Here is an 18327-nt window from a genome sequence, read left to right on the forward strand (position 1 = left end):
GCCTCTTCAAAAGGTTCCTTCATCCTAGTTGCACAAGGAATGCATCCTTTTACAGCAAGCTTATGTTTTCGCTGATTTACTACTAAAGGACACCTCCACAAGCCCATTCCCTGGGATCACCACACACACGGTGACCAAGGAATTCCCACATTGTGCTGTGAGTAGGAAATTGTCACACAGCTTTCAAAGAATAGGGCTACAAAAAAATGTCAACAACAAGCTGAAGGAAAATTTTACCTAGGTTGGCAGTTGTAAAGTCACAAATGCTTTAATTGACTTTGGCTGCTGTCAGTGTAGGAGATGTAACTGCTCTATTAACAAACACTATAGACCATTGTTCATTCACAGATCAGGGAGGCAACAGCAGTACAAGCATTTTTTCTTGTTCTATCATACTGCTTAATGTAGAAATGCACTTATTAGCAAGAGAAAATGCATTTTGTATTATTCATGACAAGTAAATTTGCATTTATATAGCACCATTGACAATCTCAGCATGTCCCAAAATGCTGCACAGCCAATGAGGTGCTTTTGAAATGTAGTCACTTGCTGTAACACAAGTAGACGTAGCAAATGATTTGTGCACAGCAAGATCCCACAAACAGCAATGAGACAAGTAACGGTGTGATCTGGTTCAGTGGTGCTGGTTGAGGGATATTAGGAGAATTGTCCTGCGCTTCCAAAAGTTCCATGGGAATGTTTTTTTGACATCTTGAGAGGATAGACGGGGCCTAAGCTTAACATTTCATCCAAAAGATGGCACTTTCATCAGTGCAGCACTGTCTCCGTATTGCATTGAATTGTTAGCCTTGTTTACCTGCCCAAATCTACGGAGGGCAGCTTGAACCCATGACATTCTGGCTTATAGGTGAGAGACAAGGCTGATCCATTCTAGATTTATAACTGCAGAACTCATATATATGATCTGTGCTCATATACAGCCTGTGCTCATATACAAGGCCTGCGCTCATATACACAGCCTGTGCTCATATACATGGTCTGCACTCATATACATGGCCTGTATTCTTCTACACGGCCTGTGTTCATATACACGGCCTGTGCTTATATACATGGCATATGCTCGTAAATGAGGTGTGTTCATACACGAGGAGAGCACTCACATACATGGTCTGTGCAAATATACATGACCTGTGCTCATAGACAGGGCCTGTGCTCGTATACAAAGTGTGTTCGTACACAAGGAGAGTGCTTGCAAACATGGCCTGTGCAAATATACAGGGCTTGTATTTGACAACAATCTACAAACTTACTTAAAATTCATTGCTTTCCAAGTCCAATGTATTTCACAGGCACTCAACCTTGCCTTTCATGATCTTGTTTTTAAAAAAACAAAGGCTGGGATTTTGTCAGGCCAATGGGGTCTCGTCCACCAGTCCTGCTGGCCCAATGGAATCAAGTGCCCTTTCAGGCACTTTAGCGGCCACCCTTGGGTCTTCCTCACAATTAAGGTCCCTGGCAGCAGGACCACCCCCTACAAGAGGCTGGTGACTCTTCATTGCCATCAGCACCAGTGCAGCAGTTGTCACCCACCAGGGGCCCAGGATCATTGAGGGACCCAGGCCAGAGGTGAGTGAAGTTGGGATAGTGATCACTGGGCGGGCATCATGGGAGAAGGGAGTAGGGGGATCGGAGTCAAAGGTAAGTCAGCACTCTGCTCCCAGCCCCTCCCTCCCGCAACATCCTGGTGCTGGGCCCCTTGAGCAGGAACAGTGCCTAACTACTAGGGAAACACCACCATCGCCTACCCCACCCCGGGGAGGCAACTGGCAAACCCAACAGTAATTGTTGGGCAGCCTTTTGAGGGTGTGGGGAAACTCTGTGGCTCCCATTAAATCCCTGAAGCACCACTAAATTAAAGTTGGCTCAGGGATAATGGATGTTAATTTGCTCATTAATGCCTAATTGACATCCTACCACCGGCAGCCAGGAACCCCTCGTCAGCTTCTTCCAACCTCCGCCTTAACTAGGGGAGGTTTTGCTGCTGCCAGAAGCAATTTTTAAATTTTTTCATGGGAGGTGAGCGTCATTGGAGAGACCAGCATTTATTGCCCATCCCTAATTGCCCTTGAGAAGGTGGTGGTGAGCTGCCTTCTTGAACTACTGCAGTCCATGTGGTGTAGGTGCACCCACAGTGCTGTTAGGGTGGGAGTTCCAGGATTTTGACCCAGTGACATTGAAGGAACAGTGATATAGTTCCAAATCAGGATGGTGAGTGACTTGGAGGGGAAATTCCAGATAGTGGTGTTCCCATCTATCTGCTGCCCTTGTCCTTCAAGATGGTAGCAGCTGTGGGTTTGGAAGATGCTGCTGAAGGAGCCTTGGTAAGTTGCTGCAGTGCATCTTGTAGAAGATACACACTGCTGCTACTGTCCGTTGGTGTTGGAGCGAGCGAATGTTTAAGGTGGTGGATGGGCTTCCAGTCAAGCAGGCTGCCTTGTCCTCGATGGTGTCGTACTTCTTTAGTGTTGTTGAAGTTGCATTCATCCAGGCATGTGGAGAGTATTCTATCACATTCCTGACTTGTGTCTTGTAGCCGGTGGACAGGCTTTGGGGAATCAGGAGGTGAATTACTCACCGCACAATTCTTAGCCTCTGACCTGCTCTTGTAGCCACAGTATTTATATGGCTGGTCCAGTTCAGTTTCAGGTCAATGGTAACCTCCCAGGGTGCTTATAATGAGGGATTCAATGAAGGTAATGCTTTTGAATGTGAAGGGGAGTTGTCTAGATTCTCTTTTGTTGGAGATGGTCATTACCTGGCACTCGTGTGGTGCGAATGTTATTTGCCACTTATCAGCCCAAGCCTGGATATTGTCCAGGTCTTGCTGCATTTGGACATGGACTACCTCAGTATCTGAGGAGTTGCGAATGGTGTTGAACATTGTGCAATCATCAGCGAACATCCCCATTCTGACCTTATGATAGAAGGAAGGTCATTGATGAAGCAGCTGAAGATGGTTGAGCCTAGGACACTACCCTGAGGAACTCCTGCAGTGATGTCCTGGGACTGAGATGATTAACCTCCAACAACCACAACGATCTTCCTTTGTACTGACCCAGGGCCTCTCCTGTGATTAAGGGAGCCCAGCCGCTATGTTTCCCATCACAATGGGCTGCATGAAATCCAGTCCAAAGTTCCAGTAGAAAAGCTCGCTCCCGATTATATCCAGCGACACCACAAAACAAACTTTAGATCTTTCCTACGTGCTCATCATGAGACATTTCTACAAGCTCAAACTTACAGAAACAGTCAAGAATAATGCAGCCGATATTTTGGTAATTAGCTGTCCTCAGGAGGAGAACAATCTGGCATCTCTCACAGGTTGCTTCAGGGAAAACTATCATTCTGAAATGCACCGCAGCATATAACAAATTATTTTGAGATTAAGTGACTTGTTACATGGACCAGTGCGGCAACCATTTTTCACACAGTAATAACCCACAAAATAGCAGCAAGACGAATGATCAGTTAATCTGTTTTCCTTCCGTTTGATGACGAAAAATTAGCAAGGCACTAGGAGAATTCCCCCTTTCTTCTCTGAATAGAGCCAGGCGATCATTAACATTGACCTAATCCACAGGAACAAGCAGCAGGGCCTCAGTTCTTCAGTTTAATAGCACAGCAGAAGGAAGAAATCTCTGCTTCAGTGCTCCACTGCAGTATTAGATTAGATCAGAGTGTCCAGCCATTCAGGGCAATGGAGCAGAGCCCCGTGGCAATGGTAAGCAGGGTAAATACTGTGAGCTGAACGTGTATTGTGAGCAGGGTCAATGTCGGCTATCCCTCCATTTTGAGGATGACGTCTACTCGGGGTTGTGAGTTTCTGCCTTCATGTGACTGAACGGGCCAATTCTCAACCCACAAAGCTTTGGACACATGGGGCAGGACATCCCACGAGGTAGTGGGGTCCGGAGTGCAGGTTTGCTCCATTTTCTTTCCTTCTCTGCAGCACTCTGCCTCATCATTAAAGTGTTGGGATATGGGGTAGACCATTTAGGACTGAGGTGAGGGAAAATTTCTTCACTCAGAGGGTGGTGAACCTGTGGAATTGTCTATCACAGAAGGCTGTGGAGGTCAAGTCACCGAGTATATATTTAAGAAGGGAAAAAGATAGATTTCTAGACACTAAAGGAGTCAAGGGGTGTGGGGAGAGAGTGGGAGTATGCATTAAGAAAGAGGATCAGCCATGATCATATTGAATGGCAGAGCAGGCTTGAAGGGCTGAATGGCCTACTCCTGCTCCTATTTTCTACATTTCCAATACACAAACTGTGATGCAGCTGGATGGACAAGTTGTAGTCATTCTGAACGATTGGTAGCAAGCTCCTCCCAGTTATTAATGTCAATGCTGCCACCCTTCAAGAGGAGCTTCAGAGTGTCTTTGAAGCATTTTCTTTGGCCTCCCCTAGAATATTGACACCAGAGTGCAGTCGATCTTTGATAATCTTTTAAATGAAAACCAAATCAACAAAATTGGGATAAATCAGGCACAGCCCCTAATTCAGGTCAGCTGTAAAACCAAGGACAAAAGTTTAAAGGAACCTCGATCTGTGATGAGGTGGATGGTCACTCTCAGGTGAGATTGTTAGGTAGATCACATTTTCTGCTGGACAAATTGTGTGAGCAGGGATAATGTATTGTGAGAAGGGATTTGTATAATGAGTGGGGTCAATTACTTAGAGCCATACAAGGGGTAACAACATTCGGCTCGTTATGTATTCCAGAGCCCACAACAACCATTTTAGAAAACCATGAGAATTTCCAGGATGGAATTCACTCATTAGCAAAGATAATTTGGGTTTTCCTGGAATAAGGATCACTTCATTTGCATCATCACACTCTGGGATTGCTGAGATTTTTAATTTTTTTTTGTGCTGAGTAATGCTATTGAAAAGGTTTTATGCATGAATTGAATCAACAACTGGTACAAGTGCTTGTTGCCAACTGAGTGTCCATGACTCAAATCAGTTATTCTTTTACAGGTGATGTCTGTCATCGTTCTGTCCCATTCTGCTAAAACCCAGCACTTTTTAAAATGGCAGCAACTGATTGATTTGTTTTCATTGTTCTCTCTCCAGCTCTCTTGAATGCTTGGATTCATCTGTTTTTCAGATGAAGTTACATTGTTTCATAGTTTGTCATTGTGAGATTTGAACTCTTGATCTTGGGGTTACAAGCCCAGTACCATAACCACTTGGCTATTTAGGCCAAGCATGCTTGGATTCATGTTGGGTCCCTGGTGAACTGGTGTCAACTGCCCTCTGCTATCCCACTCAAATGACCATCCCTCATGTGTGAGCCTAGGTAGGCAACTGGACCATGGTGTGCAACACTCTCGAGGCTGATCCTCTTGTTCAGACACCACCACATATCTATTTTGCAGCTGAAGCTACTTAATGGCAATCAGGAATGGAATTCCTGGCTAATTTTTCCATTCCCTATATCAGCGGACCTGAGACAATGGTAGACCTGCAACTGGTGCCTTCAGAACAAACTGAATATCAAACTTGGAGCTTTCTGGTCCACATTATTCACTACTCCATTGGGAAATGCATTTGCTTGTTGATTATTGTTTGATCATGTGAGTGTGGCCCACATAGAAACCCAGCACCATTGTTTGATACTCTCCACCTTGTACCAAATTCCAGACTATCAGAATCTTCATTCATTCTGCTTGCATAAAATTCCAATGTAACAGACTCATCCCAGTCTTTCCTCTTGTATGGAATTCCTATGTCACACACTTCTTCCCACATATTCCCCTCATACAGAATTCCTATGTATAGGCCTTTTTCCATTCATTCCTTTCACACTGTATTCTAATGTAACAGACCCCACTGCAGCCTTTCCCTGGTGCAGAATTCCTATGTATAGACTCTTTCCCATTCATTCCCCTTGCAAAGAATTCCAAAGTTTCTTAATGCTTCTTATGAATTTCCCCTGTTTGGAATTTTAAATCGGCAAAGCACTTATGGGCAGTTTTCCCCTTTAGTGAGGTTGCACCATCGAAGAGATGGGCTATTACTTTGGTAACTGGGAAGAGAACCAGAGAGATTTGTTTTTTAACACAGATTATTATGATCTGGAATCCACTGCCTGAAAGGATGACGGATGCAGGTTGAAAAAATGGCTTTCAAAAGTGAATTGCATTATCACATGAAGGAGGGAAAAATGGCAGGGAAGTGGAACTCATTGGATAGCTCTTTCAAAGAGTTGACCCAGACACAAGGGGCCAAATGTCTTCCTTCTGTGTTCTGTGATTCTATGATTAGGTTGTAGGGCACTGGACTCACAGATTGACCACAGCCCTATACATCTCCTGCCAACTCTAAGTGAAGGTCTCATTGCACTTAAAAGTGTCTATATAAGGAAGATGTCCAGGACATGACATTGTGCAGGAGACAGTTCCAATACCATAAGAGATTTGCATGGTACTTCACTGTGTGATATGTATTAGCAATATTGATGTGTTGTAAAAATATGCTGGCAGTCAATGATTAGATTAAATTTTTTCAATGCTGACAGTAGTGAGATACTTCTTGCAATTGAGCCTGCTCCACTCATAATGAGAGACCTTCAAGTTGGAAAATCCCTTCGAATCACAATTTTCATTAAATGTTGCATTCAATATGAATATAATGACAGTTTTTGTACTTGTGTTTTTTTCAGAAAGAAAACACCAGTGTCAATACTGCAGAGGTTACAAGTGATTTAAATTTTGCTGATGCATTTTCCCAGTAAGGGTTTTAAATCATTTATTAAAAAGTGAGGAATGTCATGTTAAAATTGCCAAAATTCATAAATATGCAAATCAATGTGTTTAAAATTCAACATCACGAATTAATGAAGATGAAATATGAGCCTAGGAAGCTGTTTGGAGAAAATATACAAGATGTAATGTCAGTGATATTTTAAGTTGTCTAGCTCATTAATAAATACATCATCAGCTCATAAGAAGTGAATGATTACGGCTGCTATAATTAACTAGACCACTGTACCAAGTCGCATAACCACTACAGCATTGTCATCTGCCTCTCAAAATTCAGCACCTGTGTGCATTCCTTAGAAGCTAAATTATACCCAGAAACTCACAGTCCAATCGGACAGTCTGATCTTTTACTACAGACTCTTTTACTGACTGACAGAAGCCCTGCTAATAGTGCAAACATTTGGGAGCCCATACACCTGATGCAGTCTTCGAAAGGGAACTCAATAAGAAGCTTTTGGCTTTGCAATAAGCCAGCTGGCTGTGAATGATTCAACCATTCCTTGTTGCCTGTGTGGCTAAAGCATGTCAGAAAACATCTTTCCCAGACTGATGCTCTGGGCCCTGAGAGGCAACGAATAATAACAGTCAACAAACAAGAGCATGCAATGAGACTTCACCGTCACTTGTTCTTTCTTATGGCTGATGTGGATTTAGAACAACAACTAAAATTTTACAGTCAAGTAGTTAAGCCTGATAATTGCAGCAGGATTAGCAGAGTATATCATTGTGGTGCCTCCGTTAGATATATGAGTGGGACATTGAGCCATTATATGTTCCATGGACTGTTCTGGGTGACCACAGTTGCACACCGGAGAGTTTTTAATTTTCCATTTATGCATAATGTTTTTGCATCTGTCTTGGTTTGCTCATTAGCTTTGCTGAAGATCAAAGCCTGGGACCTTGTGCACCAGATCTTTCATAAGGTGCTGTCAATATTCCACCATGAGCACTGCAGCATCATCATCATCGACTACCCCTTGATTCAAGGATGATGTCTACTCAGGATCGTGAGTTTCTACTGTGGATCTTCGTGTGACTGAACAGGCCAAACCTCGACCTTCAGATCTTTGGGCACATGCAGCAGGATGTCCCATGAGGTAGTGGGATCCAGAGTGCAGGATTTGCTTCCTTTTCTTTCCTTCTGTACCATTGCTGTGCCTCATCATTAAGGCATTTGGACTCAAAGTATGATGCAGTTTGATGGACAAGTCGCTGCTGCTTTGAACGATTGGCAGCAAACTCCTCCCAATCATTAATGTCAATGCTGCCACATTTCAAAGAGAGTTTCAGAGTGTCCTTGAAGCGTTTTCTTTGTCTTCCCCTGGAATATTGGCCATTTGAATGTTGAGAAAACAGCGCTCTGTAATTTTAACCTCCTGCCCATTAATAAAAAGGTTTGTAAACAAAGAATGTAGCAACTGAGCTCAGGAGATAGGGGCCTGGATCCAGACTTCACACTCGAACACAAAGCCAGCATAAGCATGGCCAGGCCGGAGTTCCGTGCATGTTTGGCCACAGAGCTTTTTTCAAGGGTCAAAGTCAAGGTCACAATCATTTGACATGATGCTTGGACTCCATTTGTGGCTCAACTAGGAGCAGTTGAAGAATAGTTGTGCCTGACCTCAGGTGCCTCCTGGAGTGCAGCCAATGGATATCAAAGTGCCAATGTATGCAATCGATCACTGGCAATTGATTGCTCAGGCTTCCCATCCTTTCATTGTTAACTGGTGTTCCTTTGCATAAGATGTTGGATGACTTACACATGAATAACAGCAAGCACAGTTAAACTTACCATTATTTTGTCAGCAATGTCTGAACCATTATAATTAGATGTGGTGCAGCAGAGTGCTGTGTATCTCAGAACCTGCAGCCGTGCGTTTATAGAAATCGGTAACTCATGAGTATGTATCATCATGGATAGGATCTCATTTGGGCCCTGTGTGTCTCAGAAAAATGCTTCCCCATTGATTCCATCCACAACCTGCACTTAACAAGAGTTCCACCCTGTTCATTAAAGATAAAGAGGGACTCCACCACTTGAGAAACCAAACCCCATAGAGCAGGGCACCATCAAAGCTGAAAATTAAGAGTGAAAGTGGAAAGGGAGGGCTATCAGGAGCAAGTGGTTAGCTGGCACGATGCTTGGGTTTTAAAAGCCTGAAGAATTTAAAGGGGAATGAAACAGTGTCGGACAGAAAGTAACTACTTCAATAATGTTAAGGCCCTCAGAAAGAATGTGTGGAAGTAATTCAGCAAGTCTCTGTTTTAGTACGGTGTGTGTCCATGAACAGATTTGGAGCTTCTAGAGAAAGATTTTTAAAAATTGGCAAAAACCAATTGATAGAACAGAAAAAGTCAAGAAAGTTTTCATCAGAAGAAATAAGAGGATCAAGTATCAAGTTTACAGAGGGTTCCTAGCATTTTCTTGTCTGCTATCCAGGAATGCAAGGGATGTGGCAGAAGAGCCACTCCAGATATGGTTATAATATTCAAATCACATCTCCATTTAGGCCGTGCAGAGAGCTGAAAGTTGTGGAGGGAAATTAAGTAATTGGCAAAAAGCAGGAACTTCTTAAAGGTAACTAGCAGTGGAGAAGATACAGGGATACAACACAGGTTTAAAGAAGATGGGGAGTCAGATGAGGTCAAGAGATGAGGAAGGAGTAAGAGTGGAGGGACCAAAGGTAACTTTGAAGAACTGAGAAGGAAACAAGATTGTTACTGTTCTATTGGAGAAGATCAAGATATGGTAACTCAGCCAGTGCAGTGAGAGAGGAACTGGAGGTTTCAAGTGCTCTGAAGGAAGTTGAATTAAATCAGTTAACTGAACTGTCCTTTAACATTGATGAATAGTCTACCACGTTCACCAAGGCAGGGTTAATGTGGTGGGGGGTGGTAGTAGTAGTAGGCTCTATTACAGCCTAGTAAACAAACCATAATCTTAGACACAGCCATCGCAAACTTTTTGGTGGGCAAGATAGTAGAATGAATTTGAAGATAAATAGATCTGTACAGCAACAAATATTATTGTTATTAGTCACTGGTTTGACATTTTGTGAGTATATCAGTTTTCCAGTTTTGTCTGTTGACCTTCCCTGTGCCTCACATTGAGGTTAACCTCTCATCCCACAGATAATCACATTTTGCATGAATCACAGCTTTTGTTTGGTGTCTCTGCGTTGCTTGTTGCTTCACTAACACTCTGCCCACACCGCTAGACTTTGAACCGAACTATTTAAGTCAGCACTTCCTTATTTGAGAGACCATGAAGGACCCATGTTACAAGAATGTAAGCTTGGCAAATGGCTTCAAGCTGCATGTCAACAAAGTAACTTCTTTTAAGTTAACTTCAGTTGCAGAAAAGGTTCCAGCATAATCCCACTACTTAAATCTGTCCTGGTTACAGAGTGTAAACAAGTGGAAAGTTTGCTGAATATAGTTGAACACAGCTCAGTTTGTTCTGTGTCGCAGTTGCATTGCAATGTTGCAATGCAAGGTGAAGTTGCCCCTATTTGTCCCAATAGTTTTCTATTCAGCCCAACTTAGAAGGCCAACTCCCTAAAAATCATTTCAATTTTCTACACCAGCCAACCTTGTATTTTTTCTGAATGAGGTTTTGTGTGAAGAAGTGCTTAATTAGGGGCTATTTTGTCCTTCAGGCTGATGCCAACTATTAATTGGGTTGAGGCTGCCCAAATTAATTCAGACCCTAGCACCCCTTAGAGACAAGTCTTTCAAACGTCCTTTCACTCAGTTATTTGAGCATATAATCTAGGCTGACATGCCTGTGCAGTACTGAGGGAGTGCCGCACTATAGAAGGTGCCATTTATTGGATGAGACTTTAAACTTAACCTAACTGCCCTCCTCAGGTGGACATAAAAGATCTCACATCACGATTTGAAGAAACGAAGTGGTGTTTTCCTCGGTGCTTTAGCCAAATTTGATCCTTCAACCAATAAAAACAGAATATCTAGTCATCATCTCATAGCTGTTTGAGGAACCTTGCTGTATGCAAATTGCTGCCGTGTTTCCTATATTCGTTCTTTAATGGTCACAAGTCCACAGTATAGAAGTATCTATAATATCTTGTCTCTTGGATGTACGGACACACACAAAAATGACACTTATTTTGCCACAAATTTTCAACCTTACTTAGAAAGGGCAACAATAGCTGATATGGGAAATGGTGACTTAAACTTTGGAGTGGATGAGGCGCTTACGATACTGGGTGAGGTAATTTTTCCGAAAGGTTAATTTACTTCTTTCAGAACAAAAAGCAAAATGTTGCAGATGCTGGAAATCTGAAACAGAGACTGAAAATGCTGGAAATACTCAACAGGACAGGCAGCATCTGTGGACAGAGAAAATTCAATAAACTTTAGGTGTGGACCATACCTCAGAACTGGGAAGAGTCCATACTCAAAACACTTGCCAGGGCATTTAGAGAATCATAATGCTATCAGGAGGAGTCAACATGGTTTTGTGCAAGGGAAATTGTGTTTGAAAAATTTATGAGAATTCTTTGAGGGTGTAATAAGTAGGGCAAATAAAGGGGATCCAGTAGGTGTGCTGTATTTGGATTTCTAAAAGGCATTCGCTAAGGTGTCACATAAAAAGTTACTTCACAAGGTAAGAACTCATAGCTTTGGGGGTGGTATATAAGCATGGATAGAGGATTGCCTAACTAACAAGAAACAGAGAGTCAGTATAAATGGGTCATTTTCAGGAAGGAAATCTGTAACTAGTGGAGTGCCACAGGGATCAGTGTTGGGGCCTCAGCTATTTACAAGCTATATTAGTGACTTGGATGAAAAAACTGATGTATTGTAGCCAATTTGCTGATGATATGAAGGTATGTAGGTAAGCAAGTTGTGAGGAGGATACAAAGAATCTGCAAAGGGGTATAGATAGGTTAAGTGAGTGGGCAAAAGTTTGGAAGGTGAAGTATAATGTGGGAAAATGTGAGGTTGGCCACTTTAGCAGGAAGACTAGAAAAGCAGAATATTATTTGAATGGAGATAGACTACAGAATGCTGCAGTATAGAGGGACCTGGATGTCTTTGTAAATGACTTGCAAAAAGTCAGCATGTAAATAGAGCAAGTAATTGGGAAAGCAAATGGAATGTTGGTCTTTATTGTAAGGGGTTGGAGTATAAAAGTAAAGAAGTCTTGCTACAACTGTATAGGGCATTGGTGAGACCACACCTAGAGAACTGTGTACAGTTTCGGTCACCTTACTTAAGGAAGGACCTACTTGCATTTGAAGCAGTTCAGAGAAGGTTCACTAGGCTGACTCTTGGGATGTGGGGTTTGTCTTATGAGGGAAGGTTGAGCTAGTTGGGCCTATACTTATTAGAGTTTAGAAGAATGAAAAATTATCTTTTGAAACAATATTCTGTTAAGGTTGACACTCAGAGGATGTTTCACCTTGTGGAGAAACCTAGAATTAGGAGGCACAGTTTCAAATTAAGAGGCCTCCCATTTTAGACAGAGATGAGGTGGAATTTCTTCTCTCAGGGGTCATTAATGTTTAGAATTCTCTTCCACAAAGAAGAGTAGAAGCTGGGTCACTGCATATATTCAAGGATGAGTTAGGTAGATTTTTGATCTACAAGGAAGCCAAGGGTTATGGGGGCGGACTGGAAAGTGGACTTAAAGCCACCATCAGATTACCCATGATCTTATTGCATGGCAGAGAGGGCTCAAGGGGCTAAATGACCTGCTCCTGCATCTATTTCTTATGTTGTTATGTAAAGTTAACATGATAAATAAGAAAATGGCAGATATCCTTGGGTGGCTTTTGACTAGAATCTAATGATGAATCAGAAGAAGTTCACTCTCACAGCTTGACATCATGTAGGATTAGATTGTTAGTTTGTAACTTCATACATTGGTGCAATTATGTAATTCTGATGAATGTTGAAAGCTCATAGTTGTACAATTCTGGCATTGGGGATGAATCTTACCGATGTCTTTTACAGCACAGCAACAGGACATTCAGCCCAAATGGTCTATGCTGTGTTCTTGCTGGTGTTCTTGTTTCTCAAGAGCCTTCTCCTACCCTACTACATCAAACCTCAGTATATCCTTTTATTCCTTTCTCCCTCATGTACTTATCTAGCTTCCCTTTAAATCTAATTCTGCCATTCACCTCAACTACTCCCTGTGGGATGAAGCTCCAAACTTCACCAAGCATGGGACATGTGTCAACAAGGGTGGCATTCTACATTGATGGCTTTTGAAGTAAACACCAACATGACCAGAAAGCTCTATAGGTCCATTTAACTTGATATAATTTTCCAACAAAATTGAAAGGGTTTGATCATTGATGCACCGAGCTATTCCTTGTATGTGACAGTTTGCGGAGAACTTAAAAGCATCAATCAATATATTTATTTGCAAATATTGGTGTGTGCATTGAAGGAAAGCATGAATGGAAATCATGAGCTATTGAATGATCTCACACACAGCAAGGGTTGTTCATGGGCTGAATGTGTGACTTCTGATGCCTTTCAAATAGCAACTTCTCACTTAAAATATACAATACTGGTGGGAATTCAATATCCTTTTCAATGTGCTTGATTCTTATCACTTCCATGGCAACACCTTAGGAATCATCTGGGTTTAATTTAATGTGTCATTTTGGAAGGTCACTGTGGCTAGCGAATCTTTGGAAACTGAAGAAGAGTCATACGGACTCGAAACGTTAACTCTATTTTTCTCTCTTCACAGATGCTGTCAGACTTGCTGAGTTTTTCCAGCAACTTTTGTTCTTGTTTCAGATTTCCAGCATCTGCAGTATTTTGTTTTTATCTTGGAAACATCAGAGAGCTTTCTTTCTTAATCCTACCTACTTCCTTTTGTGATGTTATCTTCACCGCCTTTGAATTTTCTGTATCCCCTATCTTCCTCTGCTCTTCTTGATGATATTGCTGAGTTGGAGGGGCTATCGAGAAACTGGAGGCCACTACTCTCTTCAGCTGCCCAACATTGTTCTCAAAGGTAAAAGCAAAATACTGCAAATGCTGTAAATCTGAAACAAAAACAGGAAATGCTGGAAAAGCTCAGCAGTTCTAACGGCATCTGTGGAGGGAGCAACGGTTAACGTTTCGAGTCCGTATGACTCTTCTTCAGAGCTTTGAATCAGACAGTAATGTCTGGTTCGACACCTCAACCTCCTTCATTGAGAAACAGTTGAGATCACTTTGTAGAAGTAAAATAAAAGACCTGCCATTCGCCCTTCAAAACCTCAAGACATCCCAAAGCACTTTGCAGCCAACTGATCACTTTTGAAGTGCAGTCGCTGTTATAATGTAGGGCATAGCAGCAAGTCTGCGCACAGCAAGGTCCCACAAACACCAATGAGATAATAATCCAGCACTGCTGGAACAGCTTGGCTGGGGGTGCAGCAAGTTCTGGAGCACAAGTCTTCAGTAGTATTGCCAGAATATTTTCAGGGCCCATAGCTATGGCTATGGGGCCTGACAATATTCTGGTAATATTACTGAAGACTTGTGCTCCAGAACTTGCCGCACCCCTAGCTAAACTGTCCCAGCACAGCTACAACACTGGCATCTACTCAGCTATGTGGAAAATGGCTCAGATATGTCCTGTACACAAAAAGCAGGACAAATCCAACCCGGTCAATTACCGCCCCATCGGTCTACTCTTGATCATCAGTAAAGTAATGGAAGGGGTTATCAACAGTGCTATCAAGCAGCACTTGCTTAGCAATAACCTGCTCACTGATGCCCAGTTTAGGTTCCACCAGGGCCACTCAGCTCCTGATAGCCTTGGTTCAAACGTGGACAAAAGAGCTGAACTTCTGAGGTGAGGGGATAACAACTGCCCTTGACACCAATGCAGCATTTGACCGAGTGTGATATCAAGGACCCCTATCAAAACTGGAGTCAATGGAAATCAAAGGGGAAAACTCTCTGCTGTTTGGAATCATACCTAGCACAAATGAAGATGGTTGTGGTTGTTGGAGATCAGTCATCTCAGCTCCAGGACATCACTGCAGGAGTTCCTCAGGGTAGTCCAAGGCCCAACCATCTTCAGCTGCTTCATCAATGACCTTCCTTCCATCATAAGGTCAGAAGTGGGGATGTTCACTGATGATTGCACAATGTTCAGCACCATTCGCGACTCCTCAGATACTGAAGCAGTCCATGTCCAAATGCAGCAAGACCTGGACAATATCCAGGCTTGGGCTGACAAGTGGCAAATAATATTCGCGCCACTCAATTGTCAGGTTTTGACCATCTCCAACAAGAGAGAATCTAACCATCGTCCCCTGATGTTCAATGACATTACCATCACTGAATCCCCCACTATCAACATCCTGGGGGTTACCATTGACCAGAAACTGAACTAGACTAGCCTTATAAATACTGTGGCTACAATAGCAGGTCAAAGACTATGAATCATACGGCCAGTAACTTACCTCCTGACACCCCAAAGCCTGTCCACCATCTACCAGGCACAAGTCAGGAGTGTGATGGAATACTCCCCACTGCCTGGATGAGTGCATCTCCCACAACACTAAAGGAGCTGGACACCACCCAGGACAAAGCTGTCCGCTTGATGGGCACCACATCCACAACCATTCACTTCCTCCACCACAGACGCACAGTACCAGCAGTGTGTACCATCTACAAGATGCACTGTAGGAATTCACCAAGGCTCCTTAGACAGCACCTTCCAAACCCACGACCACTACCATCTAGAAGGACAGGGGCAGCAGACACATGGGAACACCACCACCTGGAAGTTCCCCTCTAAGTCACTCACCATCCTGACTTGGAAATATATCGCCGTTCCTTCACTGTCGCTGGGTCAAAATCCTGGAACTCCCTTCCTAACAGCACTGTGGGTGTACCTACACCACATGGACTGCAGCAGTTTAAGAAGGCAGCTCACCATCACCTTCTCAAGGTGGCAACTAGGGGTGGGCAATAAATGCTGGCCCAGCCAGCAAAGCCCACATCCCGTGAATGAATAAAACAAAAAAATCAGGTAACCTATTTTAGAATTGCTGGTTAAGGAATAAATATCAGCCAAGAAACCAGGAGGACTCTACCCTCTTCTTCAAGATTGTGCCACATCATCTTTTACATCCACCTGAGAGCACAGACAGGCTGTAATGATTTATCTGAAAGGCAGTGATGCTGGGAGTGCAACGCTCGCCTAGAATGTCATTTGTACTGAAATCACTGGAGAGGAACGTGGCCCACACCTTCTGGCAAAAGGGCTACCAACTGAACCACAGTTAAGGAAGGGGATCAGGATGGCAAACCAGCATCATGCAGCTCATTGGACCAACAATTTGCAGACTGCACCAGCTATGGGCACATTACAAATTGGAAAGATTTTACTGACCACAGCAACGGCTGTCAGTCTTTCCACAAGCGGCCCTATCATTTCCAATCCATTTTGTTTCCTGTTCCAAAGACATTATGTGTTCAACAGGGGAATCTCCGCCATTCAAAACCACACATTGGACATTGTCCACAGAGCAGTCCGAGGATGAGCATTCCACGGATTTTCCTTTGGGAAGCTCCTGACGCTTCCTCATGGTGAGGATTGGTTATCCTTTCACACCCACATTGTATGGTTGCAAGCCAAAGTCCAGTTGCACATCAGGATTTCACCCGCAGGTGTGCGCTACAGATCTACAGATAGAACGAGGCCACTTTCTGATTATTGCTCAACACTCTAGCACGCTTCACTGACAAACTGGATTTAAGTCGTTACCACAGATACCTCCTCTCCTACCTACATCTCATTTGCAGCATCTCCATGTCATCAGGTAGTGCAGCTTCAGGGGATTGTAAAGTGAAGCAGGATTCCAAACTGATTGCATTTCAAATTGGAACAGAATTATTTATAATAAAAAAAGACAGTTCTTCTCATCTGTTAAAAACTGACAATTTCAAAATACTGCGGGATGAAATACAGATACATGCCTCTCATCTGGGGCATGGCAGAAGTATTTCATTTGAGAAAAAATACAGCTCCCTCTGTCATTCTTTGGAAAATGTAATTTGATATATGTAAATATTTCTGGAATATGACACACTCATTAAAGGTTTAACTTCTGCATGAGTCGCAATGTGAGGTGTCTGAGGCAATATGTTTGAAGGCCTCAGCTCATAGGCTACTGAAACCTTCATTCATGCCTTTGTTGCCCCTTGACTTGACTATTCCAGCACACTGCTTGCTGGTTCCCCATATACCATCCACAAACTTGAGGTCATCCAAAACTTTGCCACCCATGTCTTAACTCGCAGCAAGTCCCTTTCACCTATCACCTCTGTGCTCACTGGCCTACTTTGGCTACCTGTCAAGCAACATCTTGATTTTAAAATTCTCACCCTTGTTTTCAAATCTTTCCATGGTCTTGCCCCTCGCTATCTCTGTAATCTTCTCTAATCCCACAACCCTCTGAGATATCTGTGTTCCTCTAATTCTGGTCTCTTGTGCATTCTCAATTACAATTGTTCCACTATTGGTGGCCCTGCCTTCTGTTGCCTCAGCCTCAAGCTCTGGAATTCCCTCCCTTCACCTCTCTATCTCGCTTTCTTCCTTTAAGGCTTCTTAAAACCTACCTTTTTTACCAAGCTTTTGGTCACCTGCCCTAATATCTCCTTATATGGTTCGGTGTCCTACTGTGAAGTGCCGTGGGATGTTTCATTACGTTAAAGGTGCGATATGTTGTTGTTGCTGAGAAAAGAGACATGCTATCAAAGCTTTTCATCTTGCACCATCAGGATAGTTTACAAGAAATTACCAACAGTAGCAAGGGAACAACAATTTGTACTGCATGTGAAGAGCATGCTGCTTGGTTGGGAAGTGGACTGTGCTTGGTGGAGGTGTTGCCATGGAGAATGCAGCACGGAACATGGAGGAACATGGCGCATGGAACTGGCTACATGGAACATGCATTCTCCATGGCAACATCTCCACCAATCAGTGTTCCCATGCATCTGCTATCCCTGTCCTTCTAGATGGTAGACATCGTGGATTTGGAAGGTGCTGTGTTGCAATTTGTACTACAAGAGTAACTGTTTTAGTAACGCGCATCTCATTGCCACAATGCCAGGGATGTTAGCTCTCCTTCTCCTCCAAGCTGTGCTGATGGGGTTATCACTGATAGGGACGAGCCTTGTGCTCCCATAATGGATTCATTCTGTCCACAGCCTCCACAATCAACTGGTGGTTAGGGTGGTGAGGGTGGTGGGGGAGGGTGTGGGAGCAGGAGCTCCTATGACAGTAAGGATTTCTTGCAGAAACATCTCCTCTAATGGCCACCTCTGATGCTGGTATAATAAAATGAAGATTGGTAGGGGCAAAGAAAAGGAAGTTTTGCATTTATATAGCACCTCTCACAACCACTGGACATCTCAAAGTGCTTTACGACCAATGAAGTACTTTTAAAGTGTAGTCACTGTTGTAAGGTAAGAAATGTAAAATGCAGAAGCAAACTGTCCAGTTTAACAAGCGGTAAAGGAAGATGTAGAGACAGTTAGTTATC

General features: G+C 43.1%; 1 protein-coding gene across 1 annotated transcript in view; it reads right to left on the minus strand.

The window, feature by feature from the left end:
- Positions 1-18327, minus strand: part of cacna1g (calcium channel, voltage-dependent, T type, alpha 1G subunit) — a 727897-nt gene that overhangs the window by 537180 nt on the left and 172390 nt on the right. The gene's annotated exons all lie outside the window — the stretch shown is intronic.

This window comes from Carcharodon carcharias, chromosome 22, assembly GCF_017639515.1.
Source record: "Carcharodon carcharias isolate sCarCar2 chromosome 22, sCarCar2.pri, whole genome shotgun sequence".
Taxonomy (NCBI): domain Eukaryota; kingdom Metazoa; phylum Chordata; class Chondrichthyes; order Lamniformes; family Lamnidae; genus Carcharodon; species Carcharodon carcharias.